At 43.6% G+C, this 14,049-nt stretch overlaps 1 protein-coding gene across 1 annotated transcript in view; it reads left to right on the top strand.

The window, feature by feature from the left end:
• The window catches only part of LOC109426568 (breast cancer anti-estrogen resistance protein 1), a 291,334-nt gene that overhangs the window by 36,582 nt on the left and 240,703 nt on the right, over positions 1-14,049 (top strand). The gene's annotated exons all lie outside the window — the stretch shown is intronic.

Raw genomic sequence — 14,049 nt, 5'->3', positions numbered from 1 at the left:
TTTTTTTTTTTCTTTTTTTCTTTCCAGGTAATGACAGGTTTTTGGTGCTAGTTTCAGTCCAATCGGACCCATCCAACGGATAACAAAGTTTGTAAAATTTTGACGTTCATATACTTAGACCTGTGTACCTATAGGTACACAACCAGAAACATGTTTTCGATGAATAAATTAAGGCCTCAATTACAATAACATTTCCGTGTGCTCCGGTGGAAACAAACTCCCGATTTACAATTCACAAGACGGGCTGCGTCTTTTCACAATCCAAATCTCCTTCGGACAAGATTTTATGATCATCTCACACAAACATCCGTCCATGAGTATTAGAGTGGGTCAACGTTGTATGGAGAAACTTTAAATTTGATCGTATCAACCCGGAACAAAGCTTTTTCAATCTATTCATTTATTTAGTTAACATCAAATTCATGATAATACTGAATCAACAATTTGCCGTCATAATACTCGATTTGCAGCTGCAGCTCTCCAACGTCGGTCACGCCCAACACTCGCCAGATCACGCTCCACCTGGTCCGCCCATCGTGCTATCTGCGCTCCACGCCTTCTTGTACCAACCGGATGGTTAGCAAACACCAACTTTGCAGGGTTGTTGTCCGGCATTCTTGCAACATGCCCAGCCCATCGTATCCTTCCGGCTTTAGCCACCTTCTGGATGCTGGGTTCGCCGTAAAGTGCAGCGAGCTCGTGGTTCATTCTTCTCCGCCACACACCGTTCTCCCGCACGCCGCCGAAGATCGTCCTTAGCACCCGTCGCTCGAAAACTCCGAGTGCTTGCAGGTCCTCCTCGAGCATCGTCCATGTCTCGTGTCCGTAGAGAACCACCGGTCTTATTAACGTCTTGTACATGGTACATTTGGTGCGGGGGTGAATCTTTTTTGACCGCAGTTTCTTCTGGAGCCCATATTAGGCACGACTTCCACTGATGATGCGCCTACGTATTTCACGGCTCACGTTATTGTCAGCCGTTAGCAAGGAACCGAGGTAGACGAATTCTTCTACCACCTCGAAAGTATCCCCGTCTATCGTAACATTGCTGCCAAGTCTTGTCCTGTCTCGCTTAGTCCCAGCTACCAGCATGTACATTGTCTTAGCCGCATTCCGACCTTTGCTGCTTCGCGTTTCAGGCGGGTGAACAGTTCTGCCACCGTTCCAAATGTTCTAGCAATAATATCCATGTCATCCGCAAAACAGACAAATTGGCCGGATTTCGTGAAGATCGTACCCCGGCTGTTGAGCCCGGCTCGTCACATAACACCTTCCAGGGCGATGTTGAATAGTAGGCAGGAAAGTCCATCACCTTGTCGTAGTCCCCGTCGAGATTCGAATGAACTGGATAGTTCACCCGAAATCCTTACGCTGTTCTGCACACCGTCCATCGTTGCTCTTATCAGTCTGGTAAGCTTCCCGGGAAAGCTGTTCTCGTCCATGATTTTCCATAGCTCTGTGCGGTCGATACTGTCGTATGCCGCTTTGAAGTCGATGAACAGGTGGTGCGTTGGGACCTGGTATTCACGGCATTTCTGGAGGATTTGCCGTACGGTGAAGATCTGGTCCGTTGTCGACCGGCCGTCGATGAAACCGGCTTGGTAACTTCCAACGAACTCATTTACTTTAGGTGAAAGACGACGGAAGATGATCTGGGATAGCACTTTGTAGGCGGCATTCAAAATGGTGATCGCTCGAAAGTTCTCACACATTAACTTGTCGCCTTTCTTGTGGATGGGACAGATTATCCCTTCCTTCCACTCCTCCGGTAGCTGTTCGGTTTCCCAGATCTTGACTACTAACTGGTGCAGACAGGTGGCCAACTTTTCCGGGCCCATCTTGATGAGTTCTGCTGCGATACCGTCCTTACCAGCCGCTTTGTTGTTTTTGAGCTGGTGGATGGCATCCTTAACTTCCCTCAGCGTGGGAGTTGGTTCGTTCCCGTCCTCTGCTGCACCAATATAGTCATTTCCTCCGCTGCCTTGGTCCTCCGTGCCTATATTCTCTTCGCCATTCAGGTGCTCGTCGAAGTGCTGCTTCCACCTTTCGATCACCTCACGTTTGTCCGTCAGGAGGCTCTCGTCCTTATCCCTGCATATTTCGGCTTGCGGCACGTAGCCTTTGCGGGATGCGTTGAGCTTCTGGTAGAACTTACGTGTTTCTTGTGAACGGCACAGCAGTTCCATTTCCTCGCATTCCGTTTCTTCCAGGCGGCGCTTTTTCTCCCGGAAGAGACGGGTCTGCTGCTTCCGCTTCTGTCTGTATCACTCCACATTCTGTCGGGTTCCATGCTGCAGCATCACCGCCCGCGCTGCATCCTTCTCCTCCAGAACCGCTCAGCACTCCTCGTCGAACCAATCATTTCGTCGACTCCGTTCTACATACCCTCTAAAAAAAAATAGTGCTGCTCCACGATCTGGCTGCTTGCTACGTACGACGAATGCTGGAGTTTGACAAAGGAATATTTCTTTATCGGGGTTTCCACGTTGAATTGTCGCATTGTCATACCTTGCTTTGCCACCACAGCCAGTAGAGTCCGTTCCGTTTGACTCGATCTAGCGCATCTCTTCCACCATCGAAACGATCCATTTTCTACGATCTTGACTGTTCATTGCCTGAGCAAAGTTCTTTGGAGGCACTCCTTTCATTGACCGTTTGGATCGCCGTAGTATTGCTTCATGGGGATACCCTTCGAAATCACTCTCCGATGCAGTAGTACTGTCACAGTCATTTTCCTTTGCTGCTTCCCGTTTTACATCGCACTGGAACTCTTTCACACTTGAGTCATCGTCTCTCGGACCAACGCCAGCTTGATCAGTGTGACGATTACCTTGCCGTCGCTGGTGTCGCAACCTGCACTATCGTCCACAAAGGCATTTTCTCCCATCGTCGAATTTTGTTGCGGACTGTAAGGGGCCGTTTGCTGCAACAGGATTCCGTAGTCCGCCAGAAACAGCTTCCCACTGGAGTACTAACCACCGCCATCTCATCACATCACCTTGGGCTTCTTCCAAATTGTGTCTCGATAAGGCTGATGCCTTGGCTGATGCACTGCTGCATTTTCTCAAACGCTTCAGACTAGCACCGCAACCGATAAACAACAACCGTGTAGCGTGAGTAGTCATCGATAAGCAGCATGCAATACCGATTCCCACTTGAAGTGGGAACTTGTAGAAGCTCTGACAAGTCAGTGTGCACCAAATCACCTATCGCATTGCTTCTTTTCTTAGATGCCTTCGGGAACGAACTACGGGCCATTTTTCCTTCGCAGAATGTACCGCAGATTATTTGTACATCACACCGTTGAGGGGGAATACCAGTACGTAACTGGTCACGCACGATCTTCGATATGGCATCCGCAATCCGGTGTCCAAAACGACGATGCCACAGGTGTATGCATTCCTTCGTGTGACTAACGGTTGTCAGAATCGACTGCTCCGAATAGGGCTTGAGGAAATACATTCCGCCCCTAATCCGTTCGCCGACGACAAGCACATCGCCATTCTTCATTATTTTGCAGCAGTTCTTCTCGAGCACCATGGTGAAGCCCTCATCGGCGATCTTTCTTACCAGTTAGCGCTGAAACATGGTACACATCTTTCAGCTTCGGTACACACCGGCTCAACGATTCCGTTAGCTTGAACCTCGTTTCCTTCCGCTAGGCTGATGCTATCCTTGCACGACGTGTCCAGTTCTCCTAGCAGCGATTCAGAATCCAGGATCCACAGATTCCGTTCTGCTTTCTGTTGTGAATCTAGCTATTTCCTGTCCAGCTATTTCTGGTCCTTGGCTAGCTTTTTACATTCTCGCTCTCGCTGAATGTGTTCTTCCGTAAGGCAGTGATGGCACGTGATTTTTTATTTATCAATTGGTGCCACCACCGACGCTGCAGGTGTCTTCCCGGTACGCAAAGCAAAGCCTACTCTTTCTACAGCTTCTCCACACGACACTTCCATTCCTCCAACAGCTTTCCCTTGACGTACTCCAGGGTCAGGTAGCACTCTGGGCGGCTCACCGTTCTTTATTACACCAACGAACCTAACCTCAAAATGACTGACAATTCTTAAAAGGACGGCAACAATATCGATAAAGTAGAATATATGATCCGTCTTTTTCGTGCATGTGTGTGGTCTGTCAAAATGACCTGAGAAGTGTCAAACATTTTCATGGCTAGCTTTGTTGGTGTAATGAAGAATTGCCGTGATTAAGCTGTTGTACGATTCTGGCAGGTTTGACAGAAGAATCGTGACGACTCATACTTACCTTACCGGTCAGGTTAAGGCCTGAGTGGCCTCTGCTGTACATAGTAGCCGTCTCCATTCTACTCGGTCCATGGCTTTGTTTCTCCAGTTCCGCACTCTACGTAGGGTCCGTAGATCGTCCTCCACCTGATCGACCCATCTAGCACGCTGCGCATCACGTCTTCTTGTACCGGTCGGATGACTCTCGAGAACCATTTGCGTCGGTTACTATTCGACATCCTGATGACGTGACCCGCCCACCGTAACCTCCCGATTTTCGCGGTGTGGTCGATGGTTGGTTCTCTTAACAGCTGATGCAGCTCGTGGTTCATTCGCCTTCTCCAAGTCCCATCTGCCTTCTCCAACTCCATTCTCACTCCGCCGTAGATGGTACGCAACACCTTCCGTTCGAAAACTCCAAGGGCGCGTTGGTCCTCTGCACGTAGGGTCCATGTTTCGTGCCCATAGAGGACTACCGGTCTAATTAGCGTTTTGTAGATAGTTAACTTCGTGTTACGGCAAACTATATTCGATCGTAGAGTTCTGCGGAGTCCAACGTAAGCACGACTTCCTGCCACAATGCGCCTCTGAATTTCTCTGCTGGTGTCGTTGTCGGCGGTCACCAGTGAGCCCAAGTACACGAATTCTTCAACCGCCTCGATTTCATCATCGTCGATAGAAATTCGGGGTGGCGGGCGCGGAGATTCCTCCCTGGAGCCCTTTGCCATCATTTACTTTGTCTTCGACACATTAATGACTAATCCGATTCGCCTGGCTTCACTCTTCAATCGGATGTACGTTTCCGCCATCGTCTCAAATTTACGAGCAATAATATCAATATCAGCAGCTGAACGGACTTCGAGAAAATCGTTCCACTCGTGTTTATCCCCGCTCTCCTAATTACACCCTCTAAAGCAATGTTGAACAGCAAGCACGAAAGACCGTAGCCCTCTACTACGAGATTCGAAGGGACTCGAGAGTGTCCCTGATACTCGAACTACGCACATCACTCGATCCATCGTCGCCTTGATCAACCGTATCAGTTTATCCGGGAATCCGTATTCGTGCATAATCTGCCATAGCTGTTCTCGATCGATTGTATCATACGCCGATTTGAAATCGATGAACAAGTGATGTGTGGGCACGTTGTATTCGCGGCATTTCTGCAACACCTGGCGGATGGCGAACATCTGGTCCGTTGTAGCGCGTTCACCCATAAATCCAGCCTGATATTGCCCCACGAACTCTCTTGCAATCGGTGATAGTCGGCGGCATAAAATTTGAGAGAGTATCTTGTAGGCAGCGCTCAGTAGTGTGATCGCGCGGTAGTTCCCGCAATCCAACTTGTCGCCCTTTTTGTAGATGGGACACACGATACCTTCCATCCATTCCTCCGGTAATACTTCCTCCTCCCAAATCTTGGCAATGACCCAGTGCAGTGCTCTCACCAGTGCTTCTCCACCGTATTTTAGTAGCTCGTTTGGTAGTTGATCTGCTCCAGCGGCTTTGTTGTTTTTCAACCGGCCAACCTCATCCTCAATCTCTTGAAGGTCAGGGGCCGGAAGTCTTTCGTCCTGTGCACATACTCCTAGATCTGTTACCACGCCACCTTCGGTACTTGCAACGTCGCCATTGAGGTGCTCATCGTAATGTTGCCGCCACCTGTCGACCACCTCACGCTCGCTCGTGAGAATATTCCCGTAATTATCTCGGCACATGTCGGCTTGTGGCACGAAGCCTCTGCGCGAGCGGTTCAGCTTCTCGTAGAACTTTAGTGTGTCCTTAGCGCGGTACAGCTCTTCCATCACTTCGCGATCTCGTTCTTCCTGCTGGCGCTTCTTCATCCGGAAGACTGAGTTCTGCCTGTTCCGCGCCTGTTTGTAACGTGCCTCATTCGCTCTCGTACGGTGTTGCAGCATTCTCGCCCATGCTGCATTCTTCTGGTTTTTCAACTGTTCACATTCGCCGTCGTACCAGTCGTTTCTGTGATTCGGAGTCGCGAAACCTAGTGCTGCAGCCGAGGTACTACATATCCCTTTCGTGACGAACCAACACAATTGTTTTGTTTACGTTGCCTGTAAAATTTACCACAACAAGGTTAACAAAAAGTGGGCAAAAACGGTAAAACATGAAAAAGTTTTATCTGTCGCATATTATTTATTTCCGATTTATCTACGTAGTCAACGCTAGAAATCAAAAGATAAAGAGTAGTTCTTTCAAATGAGGAAAAATAATAATAACTTTTTTGGGAAATCTAAGAGTTCTGGAGAGCCAAAGTTGAGCAATTTGTATGAAGATTTCACTTTTTTGCGCTCCGTCACGAAAGGGATATACCTACCTTTGGCGGATCGCATGTCCCTCCATCCATCTTCAAGTGTAGCTGCGCCAAGCTGCTCTTCCGTTTGTAGGGCCACTGCTAACTGCTGCGCGTAGTCTTGGGCCCATTCTAGGTTACACAGCTGCTTGATGTTGGGCCGCGGTTTTCGACTTCGACTTACTGATGGCATACATACCCTATTAAAAATTTCGCCAGAAAACCATGTTCTAAATTTATTTGCTTTGGCTACCTAACCTATCCGTGAAATGACGACGTCATTACCTTTTTCATATTTTCTAGAATTGACAGTGTCCATGGAAGCATACAGCCCTACTAATCATTCCTTCTACAATTCCAAAAATGAACACATTTTGTTTTCAGTCAATATTGCTATGAAAAATGTTTCTGAGAACTGTTCTATTTATCTAAAACCAACAAAGCTGTTACCGTTGATTGATGTTGATTTTGCTCTTCGGAAGCAAACGATAAGTAGTGTACGTACGTTCGATACATGTAATTGTCAGCTATTAACGGGGAATCGCCCTACATACGGGACGAGGACGGGCGTAACTCGGTCAACACCCAACAACCAGGACACCGGACCAATCCACGCGAGAAACTGGATTGCAGCACACTGTAACTAACGAGGAGTGCGGCAAAAAGTCGAGATAGATAGCCGTTATCTTTCGCTTGCATGGATGACAACAGTTGCTGCTTGCGTTATCGCTAGCAGTGAGTCTACCTGAGCCTAGTCGGGTAGGTACAATTTACACAACCTTATTCCCGTATCGTTATCAGAACTGTAGATATAGAACGGATGGGGTTCGGTTACAACAATGTAGGTATGAACGAGCGCGTGACGAAAGAAGTCATTCTGTTCGTCCAACAACGCGCCTTTTCGTCAAACATGTTTTGTTGACCTCTACGGTGAATCATAAAAAGAGCGGGAACTGTTCATTTCTGGAAAGTACTGATTCATCACTCTAATTATAAATATTGGCTTACGTGCACAGCATAAATACCTACCATGCCTTCGACACGGTCTTATTTTTGCTAATTCCTTTTTACCCTGGCCCTACGCTGCCGTTCTGTGGCAGTGTGTGATCCATCTCCTTGTATGATTCATTTTCGAACTTGCCGAACAACAGCGACCCAACCGTCCGTCGCGTTGTCTGTAGAGGTACGTGTGAGACCCTGAAATAGGGTTGCCAGACGTACTCTTTTTAGAGTACATGTACTCTTTTTCAGCTGAAAATTGGGCGTACTATTCTTTTTGGTAAAATGACCCCAATTGTACTCTTTTTAACAAAAACACATTTTCTAGTAAAAAATTATAATGAAATAACCTTACAAGTGGTAAAAAACAATATACTGCAATTTAGAATCCGTTACCACCTACTCAACTCTATTCAATTCCATTTACCCAAACATTTGTATAGGTCTTATCTTCATAAGAAATGCAATCCTTGTTTTTTTTTCTTCCATCGAAATCACACTAAGGCCTGAAGTACATAGGTTCAAATATTTGACAAGTAAAGAACTCAAGAAACAACATCAGTTTGACACCTGAGAGAGAGGAGACAGCTGGCTTCGATTGCGTGCTACTTAATGTCAAGCAGGACCTGTCACAAACTGTCACGGCGAACCGAGCTGAACATCGCACATTGGTGGTGTGGAGTGGCCAAATATCCAAAGTATCCTATTAAAATTTTGCTCCATTTGTTAGAATTAAAGAATATAAAATGATGATGGTCAGTTTTCCTCAACCAGCGCAACGAATCCGTTTACTTTCCATGCTCTGTCGCAGCAAATTCAATATGCAAAACAGTTTTGACCAATAATAAATTTTCAAACCATTGTGCGGCGCAAAAAATTGTAAAAAGAAGTAAGAAGAGAAATGTAAACATCGGCGCCGTTAGAGTGCCTTTAACTTAGAGTGGCGTCAATGTCAAAATTGGAACAAAGATCATGTGTTAAATTGCTGTCAAATCCATACAAACACGCGTTCCAAACGAGCAGAAGACCTGTCAAAATTGGAACATGACGCCACTCTCCCTTCCAGTCACTCTAGGCGCCGTCAGTGAGCTGTCTCCTCTCTCTCAGTTTGACACTAGTGAAAATAAGATCGAGTCAAACAAGATTTTTGAGCATTGGTTTCTTTTCGGACAAATATTTGACCCTGTGTACTAACAGCTTAAGTCATTCAGATTTTGAATTACTCTTTGCTGAAAAATGTTTTGGAAACGGCCGTCTAATGATCTGTTTTGCAAAAATGGTTTAAAACTTAATTTTGACGCGTAATAATCGGAAGAGAGGATGAACAATAGGCCTTTTTCTTTTACAAGTCCGTGTATGCTACTGTTTACACAACTGCAGAACAATAAAGGCAAACACAGAACTGTCATGTTCATAGGAGAACTGTCAAAGTTGGGGGCCTTTTACATCAGTTGATTTTAAACGTCTTCTGATTAGGTCTATAAAGAGAGTATCTCTTTCTCAATAAAAAGTGATCTTTTAAAAATAGTTTATTTTTTTAACTGTTTTCAAATATTGAGCCCTTTAATTTTTTTTTTTGAAACTATCGCAAGAAATCCATCTACGAGAAAACAAAAAAAATACAGTTTCCAATAATTCTTAGCAAAGAGATTTGAAAAACATTCACTGAAACACAAAAATTAGGATTGGTCAATATGCGAACTATTACTGAATACTGAAAATAAATGTGAGGTTAGGAACCGCTGTAGACACTAGCCAGTAATGTAGTTAGTGGACAAAACTTTATTTTTCAATTCGTTGCCTACCTTTAGGTCACATGTATGCTTTACAGAATTTAAAAAACAAGTTCGAAAGAAAATCAATATTCACTCGATTACCGTCTACCCCCGTTGGTTTGACCTCATCTAATCTGAACACTTTTTAATTTGACCCCCTCTAATCTGCACATCGTTCAAACTGAACATGGTTCAAACGTCATTTAGCTCATGGAACGGAGTGAAATGGAACGCAGAATCAAAACAAAACAGCAAAAAGGGTTACCATCGGTGTGTTTTTCGATGCTCACAGGGTTACTAGAAGTTCAAATTAAAAAATGAACCCCGTTGATTTGCATGAGGTGTCGTTCAAACCAACGGGGGTAGACGGTACTGTAACTGTACTCTTTTGTACTCTTTTATCTGAATTTCTAGATGTACTCTTTTCATGTATGCACAATATGGTAACCCTACCCTGAAACGACCAAACAACCGTTTAATAACCCCCCGAAACGGATTTGCAAGTTGATATACTCTACCTGTAGTGCTCTGCATCCATGTGGCGATGTTCGAGAGTGCAAAGCAACATCGCAGAAGGCATTCCAGGATTGATCCGAAAGATCTTGAGTTATCTTTGGAACGGACGGAAGAATTAAAAAAACAAAAATAAAAATGCTGAAAACAAAAAATATCAAAATTAATAAAATTACAGTAATACAGAAAACATAGCATTTAAAATTCCATAGAAACTTGGAAAAGCTTGCTTAACTTTCGTACTTTCGTCAATTTGAAATAGCAGTCGAGAAATACCTTCATACTCACAACCGGAAGCCGATGGGAACAAAATAAGCCATGATCAATGGCTTTGGTTGTTGTGATACTAAGGTACAGGTATGAACTCGGCAAAATTTGCGCGTATATTCAGAAGGCGCATAAGCAAGTAGGTAAGCATTACCGACAGAACCTGTATATTTAGCATGCTCTGCTTGGTAAATCGCCGCGCCGCCGCTGGCTGCTGTGTTTGGAATGCCTTTTAGCACTTGCCGCACCACGCCGTTCACTGACTATGGCTGCTGCTGCTGCTGTGCCAGCAGCCAATCGACACCGCTGTCCATAAATGGAAGAAATTCGGTTGTCCATTGCCGGTGAGTTTTTTCAGCTTCTTCTACTTTGATCTGCCTCGCAGCTCTCAGGGTTATGTTTGATTATAATATTGGCCGGCTTCGAGCAAGCAGCGAACAAACAACAACCAGAGCTAATCGGCGGGACAAACCCAGCGCTATTTCAGCTGAAGGTTACAAACACTCTGAATCAGCTGTTTGGCTCTCGAGTGTGCAAAATTCATTGTCGCAGTTCAGAAACCCCAAAATGCGATTACCTGAACGCACCTCTCTCGAGTATGGTTTGTTATTTAGCACACACAATAAAGCCTTGACTGTTCTCTTTGAGGACATTCTCACATACAAACAAACGTTGTACTGTAAAAGATTCATTTTTAATCTCCAAAAAGCATTTAACGGTGATTTAAAGTGATGTTATTTTCACTACAATTTTATGAATCTTACTTGGTCGGGCTTGGTGGTCTAGTGGATACCACTTCTGTTATGTATGTTGAAGTCCTATGTTCAATCCTTGGAATGTTCCTTTCTTTCAACACTGTGTCTTTTTCTACAGTAGACGTTCGCTCGGTGCAAACGGTTTAACTGAAATGCTTTTTAAGTGCAAGTCTGCTAAGTGCAACAATTTTGCAGTTATCGCACCGCTATCCGTCAACATCAAATATCAACAGGGATGCGATGTTTTTCGCATGCACTTTTATTGCAGTGCGATGATTTCTGAATGCACATTGGCTGCATTCTGCAGCGACTGACAGTTCTTTGACGTCTGTCTGTTGTTGCAGTGATCGAATTTCATTCGGTAAGTGAAACGTAATCATGTTCCAGTTATCGAACGTCTACTGTACTTACACCATCATCTCTAATACAACTCATTTATATTGTTCATAGTCATCGCTAGAATCGGTATCGAGCTGAAAAGCTCGATCGTATAATAAATCTATCGTCGCATCTTCACAGTACCATACGGCAACCTATACACCAAAGTGAACCTCTGTAAAACATCCCCTTCCCAAAAACGTTGACACCCGCATGAGCTAGTGCTGACGCTTCATCACTTTCTTGCCTTTCCTCACATAGACTATCAATTTGATGGGCTAGGTGCCCTTGTCGCTTATGAATAGAATTATTGTCGTATTCTTGAACATTGAAGATGCCTGTTTCAATCAGCTATTTCACAATCGTTTCTTGAGAGAAGTTGATCTGTCGATATTGGAGTAGCAAATATGGGTGATCAACCAATCTTAAGGACAAACGTATTGACATTCCGCTTCAACAGTGCATGAGAACTTCAGACGCACAAATCTAAAGAAGCAAGCTTCAAACAACAATGCATTTTGTTATTCTGATCTTGCTCACTTGTAATAAACTTAAAATAAGAAACTCAGGTGCGCTGGTTTTGTTTACGAAGAGATTTGTGACCTCCAAATCGTGAGTAGGCGCCGAATTCGGCCATTTTGGGATTCTAACAAGTCTGTCCTTAAACTCGTGCGTAATTTCAAGAAGGTACAAGTGTTACGTCTATTGATCTGTGGTGTTATTTTTCAGATATATTTTGCAAGTCAAGTGCATCACCAGATGATAATGAGCACAGATAAGTGTGCCTTTTTGTAAGTTCAATACAGAGCCGTTCTTTGGAGGGCATTTGTCAGTGATTGTGAACATCTATGAGTTACACAACACTGGTTGCAATTATTAAATATTCATTCTATTTAGTCAATATATTCATTGTTTTCACAAGCTTAGATATGTAATACCTTTCTACAGCTATATAATTCTAGTAATGCAGTGTATACGAGTTAGAAACCAATTTTGTCAATTAATTCATATGTTATCGTATGTAATTCGATAACTGCAACCACTGATAGAGAAAGAACTGTTCTTTACTAGTTTACTGCATAGTGGAGCCAATATGAATATGGAAAACATCGCATTGGTGCAAAAGTGCATGCGGAAAATATCACATCACAGTTAAAGGTTTTTGCACTTGGCAGACTTTCAGTTACACCTCCTCTAGGATGTTAGGCAAGGTACACTATGCTGGCATAGTACACGTTTAGCGTGCCTGGGATCATATTAACCCCAATATCTTACTAGGGTTAAAAAGCATTGAAATTTAATCATTTGCTCCTTACGAACGTCTACTGTATTACCTTCAGATTGGGAAAAATATGTTAGAAAGTCGAAAGAATTCGTTCCACCTGCATCTACTGATAAGGATACAAGCCTTCTTTGCGATAAGATACGAATCGATGGTACACTAACTGGTTACAAATGAGAAAACGAAATGAGTGGGGTACTAAAAAACCAGATACAGACGAACAGATGCCTTACTCTGCTCTTCCTCTCGCCACCAATTACAGTGGCGTTTCGGTTTTATCACTAGTCGTTTTAATCACTACTCGCCCAAATTCACGGTTTTCTGTTCGATTTTATCACGATTTTTATTTCGTTTTTATCACACTTGTTTTAAAACATTCCGAAATCAATATAAAATCAATATAGCATTGTCCAGTCCACCAAAACAGTCAATAAATATAAGCTACGGCTTATATATTTTGCAGCTGAACAATTTTGGATAAAAAATTTACATTTATTTCTCGTTTCGCCAAATTCACGGTTTCGTTTATATCACGGTAAAAAATTTTTTGAGCGTGATAAAACCGAAAAACCACTGTACTTTTAAAATGCTTGATTCAAATATTCGGTGGACGCAAAGCACCCAAAAGTGATTTTATTCCACCCTACATGGTGGGGGGAAATCAATTTTGAGATGATGAGGTTGATGTAGGTGGTAAAATTTACCAATTGCTCGTATGCAAACAAAGTTCTTACTGTGCTAGCTGTGACACAACCGTCCGTTTTAATTACTTAACCATCGGTATTAAGTTCTATAACTTTCAGAAAACTTATTCGATCTCGCTAACCTGGCATAAACTGCCAGCGCAAAAGTTTACACGCAACTCACACACATCACTTCAGAAACTTCCCCATATTAAACTCTTAGTACTAAAGACTGAACGTAAGTTAAGTAAGTTAAGCTGCTCAATCTGAAAATACTTGCACTTCCTTCAACACTATCGGTTCTTGGAAGATTTGCATGACATTTTAACACAAACTCGAAACCTCTGAATTTCGAAACACTACTGTACTAACATTTTCACTTTGTCCTCACGCAGTTGTCGAAAAATCGTGAAAATTCCCTTACGTAATAAATGGACAGCCCCTAACCTCAGCCTGGGAGCCATTGAGCTTAGCAACACCAATTTATTATATAATAAGGGATCATTGTGATATAAAGTTGAAACAGTTGGTAGATTGCAAATGGCGGAAATGGTGGAAAGTAGTGGGTAATCCGTTACCGACCCCCTTTGCGAGTTCGCTCGCACACTTTTGCGAGTAAATAAAGTTCATCGCAATAAAACATCAGAACATCATCTAATACGATGTGCTCTTACCTTATAAAAGTTTATTTGTATCCTTATATGACTTTAACTGATACATCGTAATAAGTTCAAAGAATAACATCATATGCGATGAAATTTGACAGTCAGCCGTACATATATGCGATAGTGACTTAAAATAGTACTTTATACGATGTACAACGTGGTTTCTTATGCGACTCC

This window comes from Aedes albopictus, chromosome 2 (assembly GCF_035046485.1).
Source record: "Aedes albopictus strain Foshan chromosome 2, AalbF5, whole genome shotgun sequence".
NCBI classification, from domain to species: Eukaryota; Metazoa; Arthropoda; class Insecta; order Diptera; family Culicidae; genus Aedes; species Aedes albopictus.
The sequence above is the reverse complement of the archived record's forward strand: the minus strand, read 5'-3'. Positions and strand labels throughout refer to the sequence as shown.